This window comes from Zalophus californianus, chromosome 6, assembly GCF_009762305.2.
Source record: "Zalophus californianus isolate mZalCal1 chromosome 6, mZalCal1.pri.v2, whole genome shotgun sequence".
Classification (NCBI taxonomy): domain Eukaryota; kingdom Metazoa; phylum Chordata; class Mammalia; order Carnivora; family Otariidae; genus Zalophus; species Zalophus californianus.
In genome coordinates, this window is record NC_045600.1 from 47,544,365 (window position 1) to 47,553,350 (window position 8,986).

Sequence of the window (8,986 nt, forward strand, 5' to 3'; positions counted from 1 at the left end):
TATCTTGATGAAATCCAAATTGTTCATTTTTGTCCTTGCTTCTCTTGCCTTTGGTGATGTGTCCAGCAAGAAGTTGCTGCAGCCAAGGTCACAGAGATTGCTGCCTGTGTTCTCCTCTAGGATTTTGATGGACTCCTGTCTTACGTTTAGGTCTTTCATCCATTATGAGTCTATTTTTGTGTGTGGTATAAGGAAATGGTCCGGTTTCATTCTTCTGCCTGTGGCTGTCCAATTTTCCCAACAGTATTTGTTGAAGAGTCTGTCTTTTTTCCATTGGATATTCTTTCCTGCTTTGTCGAAGATTAGTTGACCATAGAGTTGAGGGTCCATTTGTGGGTTCTCTATGCTGTTCCATTGATCTATGGGTCTGTTTTTGTGCCAGTACCATACTGCCTTGATGATAACTGCTTTGTAATAGAGCCGGCTTCCACTCTGATACCTGGGAGCTCTGCCGCATTCAAGCAGCCCCAGTCTTTCTGTGACCCCGAGGGTCCTGAGACCACACTGTCCCAGCGAGGGTTCCACCCTGCTTCACCACCTGAGCATCTTTCAGGCAGGGACGTCCCCCACTGGAGCAGACAAAGTTCCAATTTTGCACTCTGCTATTATATCACTTTCCGGTAGCCAGCTAATGGAGGCTCCCTCCTCCCGCGGTTTAGCTTCCTATATATCACCTCGGATTCACTTCTCCGCACCTCCTACCTTACAGAAAGTCCTAGTCTTTCTATTTGCAGAGTCGTAGCTATTTTCTTAGATCTCTGGTTGAGTTCACAGGTGTTCAGAATGATTTAATAGCTATCTAACTGAATTCCTGGGACCAGACGAAACCGAGGTCCCCTAGTCCTCCACCATCTTGGACTCCTAGGGAGAGAGCACATTGCCCTTTTTTAAAAAAGATTTGTTTATTTATTTTAGAGAGAGAGCATGTGCAAACAGGGGGAGGGAAAAGAGGGAAGGAGAGAGAATCCTCAAGCAGACTCCCCACCGAGCATGGAGCCAGACTTGGGGCTCAGTCTCAGGACCCCAAGATCATGACCTGAGCCGAAACCAGGAGTCCAATGCTCCACTGACTAAGCTACCCAGACACCCTTGTCATTACCCTTTTAAAGTGAACTGGGGGTTGTGTGTATGTGTATGTGTGTGTGTGTGTGTGTGTGGCTTTTTTTTTTTTTTTTTTTTTTTTTTGAGGAAACCATCCCCTGCAAGCACCTGATCCAGCTTGTGACCTCGGAGCAGCACACTAGGGAGCTGGCAAGCTGCCGTGCTCTGTGTCCACCAGGTTTCCCCACAACCCTGTTTCCTCACTCCGCTACCCTGATACTTCCTTCTCCCTCCATGGGTCTGCTCGCCCTGGTGGTTTTCTTCCCTTCTGATCTCTACCTGAGGGAACACATGAGCTGCATTCTACTCTTCGCATGGCACTGAGGTTAATGGAACTTCTGATTCCTGGCATCGCCTCTGAGGAATGATGAAGTGATTTGCAAGATATCATCCTATTTTCTGGAAGTGAGATCCTTTTTTTCTAACTCTAATGTGTGCATTAATCTTTTGCTTATGTCTTCAATTCACTGGTAAGAAAGGAGGAATCAGGATTTTTGATCATGAATCAAAGGAACTATGTATGGTAAAGAAATTCTCAGATCACACTAGCTTGTAATTTATATGAAGATGCTAAAGACACCTGCATATATATTCAAATATATATGTGCCAGCTACTTCCACTGATACTGGTGTTTGGGGAAACCTGAGTATGACATAATACATCACAGGTAACTGAGACTTCCTAAATCTTGTCTTTATCCAAAGAACTAGCATTTTGGATACACACAGAATTTGAGGTATTGAAAAAGACTGAACAGTGGAGGCACCTAATTAAATGCACAGAAAGATCAGTCTAATTTTTGGATGTCTTATCTGTAGCACTCTGCCACAGCTGTGCTAAGAAAAGCTTCAGGTACAGAATTCGTAGTGATGGTTGCATAACCTTGTGATTGTACTAAAAATCACTGAGTCAGACACTTTGAAAGGGTGAGGAACCATGTTGGACATGACCAGGACTCTCCTTACAGCCTCCCTCCAACTACACCCAAGTCTGTTCCTATTTCCCTCATGCTATCCTCTGAGATAAAGCCCAAGGCAGAGGGAGGGGCGTCAGGGATCTAGGAGGAGATCTCCTCACCCTATGTTTTGCTTCCCTTCCCATATTCCTTTGGTTGGTGGAAGGGCTTTAATTTGCTTCCTCTTCTGGTGAAAATCGCCTCTGCATTTTGTTCTGAGCCTCTCTAACATGGACTTTAACTTCCCCCTTTGCTGAAGTCCAGAATGGTGGAGAGAGTAGAAAACCTGGCTCCCATTAAGAAAGCAATTAAAAATAGCTCTTACACCCCCCAGTGGTTATCAATCTTGTTTACAACTTTCTTCCTTCCCACCAGGGAAAAATAAATGTTCACCATGAAATCTAAAAGAGTTCATATTTTGGTTGGTTGGTCTTGCCCTTTTTTATCCCCCAATATTTTTTTCTAAAATTCCCTAATAATGAACATAATAAACTATCATTCCACTAATGAGGATGGCCGAACATAAAATTTTAATTACCTGTTAACAACTTACAAACCATCTTTTGAGGTATAGCCACAATTTGTAACGTGTATAATAAAGGAAAGCATAAAGCTAAAAAAAAACCTCTGTGATGAGAGAAACTTCATAAAGGTAAAAAACAGTGGTTTTGCACCCTGGTTAAAATTCTCTGGTAAGGACAGTATCTTCAACTATGCATTTCTATACGTTCCACACAAAGAAAGGGGCACAACGTGAGATCATGCATATAAAAGCTCTTTGTGCAATAGAGATGAAAAACACATGAAATATGAGTATTAATTATTAAGTAACCTCTACACTCTGCATTATCAGACAACCCTGAGAGGACTAAAGTATAGTGACTGAAGGCAGCATCTGGCAGTAACTGTCTCAATTCTGGTCCTGGCTCCAGTTTATGCCAGCTGCGTGCCCAGGGGTGCGGGATGAAAACTTACCCACAGGGATTATTTGTTTGTGTGCAGTCTGTTCATGATGCCACCATCCCATCCCCTCCCTTTTTATTACCAAGATCCCAACTGAGTGTCAATAATGATTCATATAATCATCTTTTCGGGAGAAAATGCCTATCTGCGGAACTTGACAAAATGTTAAATTCTTCTGTTAAATTAATGGAAGACTGTAGGCAAGGACATTCTGAGCAAAAGCAGTAACTTGATTCGTAGGATACATTAAAATCTTTTTCAAAGTCACAATAATCAAAATGGCATACTATTACTAAATCAACTACAACTCAGAAATAAAGACTTCAATAGATATTGAACAGAGAATCACTAAGGGGGAAATGAAAATTATTCAAAAATGTTGAAAAATATTTGAAAATTGGCCAGCTATTTGAAGAGCAAAACTATATTCTTAATCATATCTATGTTCCAGATATTAAGATGGCAACACAAAATATTTAAAACTTTAATAAACCAGAAGAGATTACAAATATTCATCTGATCTTTCTCAAGGAGACTTAAATCACTGTAAATTACTTTATGCAATAGGCTTATCAATTTTCTAAAACTCCTCTCCAACTTCTATTTTACATTTAGATCCCTCATTTGTTATCTCTGCCTATATATCATGCCCATCTCTTTCCTTCTTTAATTAACTGGGCCCATCTTTATCCTGTCTAAACCTACTTCTAGTACTAGAGACTTATTGGCTGTATTGATTTATTGTTATGCCATCATCTAACAAACTACTTTTTAGGAAAGATTAAGGTATTAAAGATGAACTACTCTACACTCTGTTTCTGGACAGTATTTTCAACCTAGTAGCTAATGAGTTTATAATGAGCAAGTTATCTGAGGTAAATGAGCATCCTAATGCTTCCTTTAATGCTGATTTCCACATAGGATCTATGAAAAGAAAACTCCACTCAATATATATTCCTAATTGCCTGGTGGGCAGTGTGGCTGTCTGATGTGAAAAAGTCTCCAGTCTTATCAATTGGCAGGCTGAAAATGATGAGCAGGTGACGGTTAGTTGCAGCTTCTTGTGAGGTTGGTTTCATGGTTGGCAATACAATAGGCTTTGCAAATATGCAAACTTTAATATCTAAGTATAGCGATGGGCTTACTCAGACCTGATCTGCAGGGAAAAAATCACACATATCTATCAGAAAGAAATGAGTCCATCTTAGAGACTTATGAGGATCACCCAAAACTCCATGCCATTATTAAATTCCATGTCTTCAAGATTTCAACTAAGATCAAGTATTGAAACGTAGTGCAGTTACCACCTGCAATATACACAGTGCGCGTAAGCTGCTTGTCTAACATCCAAGTGGAAAGGACTCTTCCTCGAAGTTCAGAGAATCTGAGATATGTTCTCCACGCCTTGGGAATGGGTAAAGAGAGGATCCCATTGGATCAGATGAAGCACAGAAGGCCAGTCCTGGAGCATTTGGGGTTCCAAATCAGGGGCTCCAAGGGGACAAGAGAGAACAAGATACAGGTGCAGGCTCATTGACAAGGAGCGTCAGGTGCATTCCACACGTGCTTTCTTTTTCTTCAGAGGTCTCAGGGGTCAGGCTTCATCCTTAAGCCTCTTGTCAGGTCTTCGGCAGTAACTAAAGGAAGCATAATCACTGGGACACCTTCCTAGTAGGAAATATCAAATGTGCTCTTAAGGACAACAAAGGAATGTTCATTATTCCACAAAATGGGTCTGACCCAATATGATATTTTTCGTGGTCTGAAGCTTCCTGGGGCTAGGCTAATAATAACAAAATAATACCCTATTTTCTTCTTTCTCTGATGCAAAGATTTTTTGTTATTTTTTTTTTCCAAACCTTAACATCTCTGCAATGAAGACACATCTCACAGAAGTCAAAAGAAACTCACCAGCTGCTGGTACAACAGGTGCTTCTCAGCCTCCCACTGCCCAGTGAAATCATCTGAAGAGCCTTAGAAATAGTGATACCAGGCTGCTCAGTTAATTGGCCCGGGATTTGGCCTGAGAACGTGGGCTTTCTCTAAGTTGCCCACATGATTCTCATGTGCAGCTGGGCTTGAGAAGACGAGAGGAAGGGAATGTGGGGATGGCGTTTACTCACAGTTTGTACTGCCTGTGCATTGGAGAAATGAATAAGATGTGGGGATGGATCAGTTCATCGGCCTGTTACTTCTGGGAAGTTAGTGGTGCTGGTAGGTGGTAAATTTATTTATTTTTTTATTATTTTTAAATTTTAATTCCAGTACAGCTAACCTACAGTGTTATATCAGTTTCAAGTATACAGGCAGCTGGAAAACTTCAATTCACATCACAGTGATCAGTTAAGAGGTCTTTTAAAAGATTACACTAGAATGCAACGTAGAAAAAAAATTGTGTGTATGTACAAAATTAATAACCATACACTGTATGCTGTGATTGAAAGCGGTAAAAATTGCCAACATTTTGAGAACCGAATACAGGAGTTTCAATTGTTGGGACCTACTGATGTGTCAAAAACTATCACTCATATGTCCAAATCTATCACAAGCTTCCAGCTACTTCCCAGAAAAGCTCTTTACTTATAGTTACTTATAATTCAATTAGCAGCAACAACACAATGTAGCCAAAAGGGAAATGCAAACAAACTAACAAAACCCCACATAACCCACAATATTCTTTGACATGTGTTTAAATGATTCTGCAGCATCACAAAGGTGCTAACAAGGTCCAGATCAGCAGCAGGGGTTACCATTACATTACATGTAACTGCCAATGGCCGTACTTGATAGGCATTTTCTACCCCAGGTGTGATTGTCATTCCGAAAAAGGAAACAGCATGTATTTGTAAAGAAAAATGTATGATGTTATAAATTAGATTTTTTAGAGTTGTGTGCATTTGTTGTTGTATTTGGTTTTGATTTTCTCCATAAGAGCTAATAGGAAGTCAGTGGTGCATTTTACAATCTCTGACAAAGGCTTCTTGCAGTTGAGAAATACTCTAATTATATCGGTAATCATATATTGAACCTCATTGTTTTCCATGCATTGTACAAAAGGCTTACTTCATCTTCATCTTACTTACACATTTTTATTATTAGCATTTTAGAAGTGAGAAAATTAAAGCATAAAGAGCTTAAGTAACTTGCCTAAGGTCACACAGCAGGCAAGTGTTAGAGTGAAGATTTGAATCCAGCCTAACTCTGGAGCCCACACTCTTCATTAACCACTCCGCTATAGGACACCGCGATCGCTCTACGTCGGGCGCACCGCGTACAACACACTCACTCAGTACATTTTCAATGAGCAGCCATTAAGCACTAAACACTGTGAAACACTAGAGATACCAGTGAACAAAACAGACAAGGTCTCCACCTTCTTAGACCTGATATTCTCATCGGGAAATGCAAATAATAAGTAAATAATTGAAACTCAAGATAATTTTAAATACTAATACCAGAAATTGAACAGGCTAATGAGATAGAAAGTTTTGGAGTGTCGGCAATTGCCTCTCTGTGAAGGTGGCATTTGGGCAGCAGAGCCGTGGGCAATGGCCGAGGGCCTTGAGGTGGGAACAAAGCTCCGTGTGTACAAGGAGCTGGAGAGCGATGCAGTGCGGCTGACCTGTGGTGTGAGGCAGAGCCGCGCCACGTGAGGTCAGGAGGTGGGCGGGGCCAGACCGGGGAGGCTCCCTCAGGGAGGAGTCTGGTTCCAAACAAAGGGAACTTGACTCTGGCTGAACTAAAGGCACAGACAAAACGTATTAGAATGGAAGTTCAGAAAGATGAGAACCAGAGCAGCTCTGGGTATCAAGGAGCAGGAACTGATGAGCAATTGGCCTTCTCTGGGCCCCACAAAGGCTGCTCAGATGCTCCTGCTCTTTCCCATCTTTTTCTCTCTGCTCAAGATTTGATCCCAAAGGACAGTATGATTTTTGCTTGGGTCCTGTGTCTGACTCCTAGCTGAGAGATAGCAGGACATCATGACTTAGAACCCAAATCACTGCATTTAACCCGAGTGCCGTTTCCAGAAAAGCAGGGGGATGAGTGCCGCAGCCAAATGAGCAAGGAAAGTGACAGTTATATCGATGTGGTGATTTGAGTGAATGCGGGCTGTTTAACTCTGTGCCTTTCATTACTAGGATGTGTTCTTTTTTTACAAAAGCAAATCTTTTGGAAATAGCAGGAAGCAAGGAGGCTCAGTTTCCATCTCTGCAGAGAATACACAGTGAAGGGGTAAATTCTCTTCAGTTTTGATGTTATGTCTCAGAATACTAGATGCTCACAACTGATGTAGCTCAAAAAACAACAGAGCTTCCACAACTCAGCTGAACCCGGGGCCAGAGCCCAACTTTACCTAATACATCTTTTCTAAGAAATGTACACAAGATATCACCGCCTCTAAGCTACTCAAAACCGACCTGGGAATTTTCTTCTCATGGTATAAAGATCCACATATCTGATTAAAAAAAAATTTTAAATCTCAAGAGCAAGTACATACGGCTGTGGACACTACAGGAGCACAAGAAGAGCAAGAAAACTGCACAAGTGAGCACGTCCCACTGGAAGCGAGGATTTCCGATACTGAAAGCAGCACACCCAAATGCCAAGTTGTATCTAGGACAGAGACCCTCAGATTCTTCTTGAACCCAAAGGATGCAAATTTGTCCTAGGACCAAACCCTGTTCAAAAGCAGTAAATGGAAAAAAAGAAACTGAAGCAACTTGAAAGAGACCAAGTCCTGGGGCGCCTGGGTGTCTCAGTCATTAGGCGTCTGCCTTCGGCTCAAGTCATGATCCCAGGGTTCTGGGATCGAGCCCCGCATCAGCCTCTCTGATCGGTGGGAAGCCGGCTTCTCCCTCTCCACTCCTCCTGCTTGTGTTCCTGCTCCATCTCTCTCTCTCTGTCAAATAGATAGATAGATAGATAGATAGACAGATAGATAGATGATAGATAGATAGATGATAGATAGATAGATAAAATCTTTAAAAAAGAAAGAGACCAAGTCAGTGGAAGTGGTGCCAATAGCACAGAACGGGACACTGGATGTGACAGTGATGAGCGAAGATATGTACCCTCTGTTGACCAGCTGGTGTATAAAAATATAAATGGATGATCTATTACGAGGGCCCCAGGGGTCAGGAGAGGTCATCTGACATCCAGCAGCACCTCAGATACCCAGAATATCAACAACTCGGCTCAGAGAACTGCATTATTAAACTATGAAAATTTACCATCTTTGCCTCCTGTTTGGGAAGCCCGCAAGCTTAGTAGGGATGAAGATGACAATTTAGGACCAAAGACCCCATCTCTAAATGGCTGCCATAATAATCTAGATCCAGTGCATAACTATGTAAATCCAGGGAATGCAACAGGGCCAGCAAGTGCTCACAAAATAGAATATTGAGGGCGTCGGGACTGCATGCCAACAGTCTTTAACTTTGATATCAGACGCCCAAGTTTAGAACACAGGCGGCTCAATTACATAGAGGAAGGTGGCAGTGACTCTGACAACCCTCAGACTCCAAACACGCCTATCACTCCCCTTCTGCAGACCCCTACCAGGTGCACAGAGCTGTGTGCTGTGATAGACATTGAGATTGCTGCTGCTCTGTCAGATTTGCAGAAAGCACGGCCCCGAGATGCTGGTGCATCTAGGAAGACCAGACAGAATAGTACTGACCTGCCCATGTGAGCCTGGAAAGCGATACATCGTTTGCCCCTTTGTGAAGTTTTGGAAAATGAAGATGCAAGTGCTTCATTGTCATTTCCAAGCGCTAACTCCTTTTATAGACTGATGAGATTTTTTTTCTATTTCATGTGCTTCTTTAACCGAAGGGAATTAATGTAGTACAGGTACTCATTAAAAAACACCAATTTCAGTATATACTACTCAGTACTGTACAGCAGCATTCCCGTTTTCACAGTGCCTATTTAAAATAAGAGTTGGGGGCATCTGGGTGGCTCAG

General features: G+C 42.0%; 1 pseudogene; it reads left to right on the forward strand.

Moving 5' to 3' along the window:
* The first annotated feature begins 6,568 nt into the window (after positions 1 to 6,568).
* Positions 6,569 to 8,712, forward strand: LOC113909312 (annotated as a pseudogene).
* Positions 8,713 to 8,986: the final 274 nt, after the last annotated feature.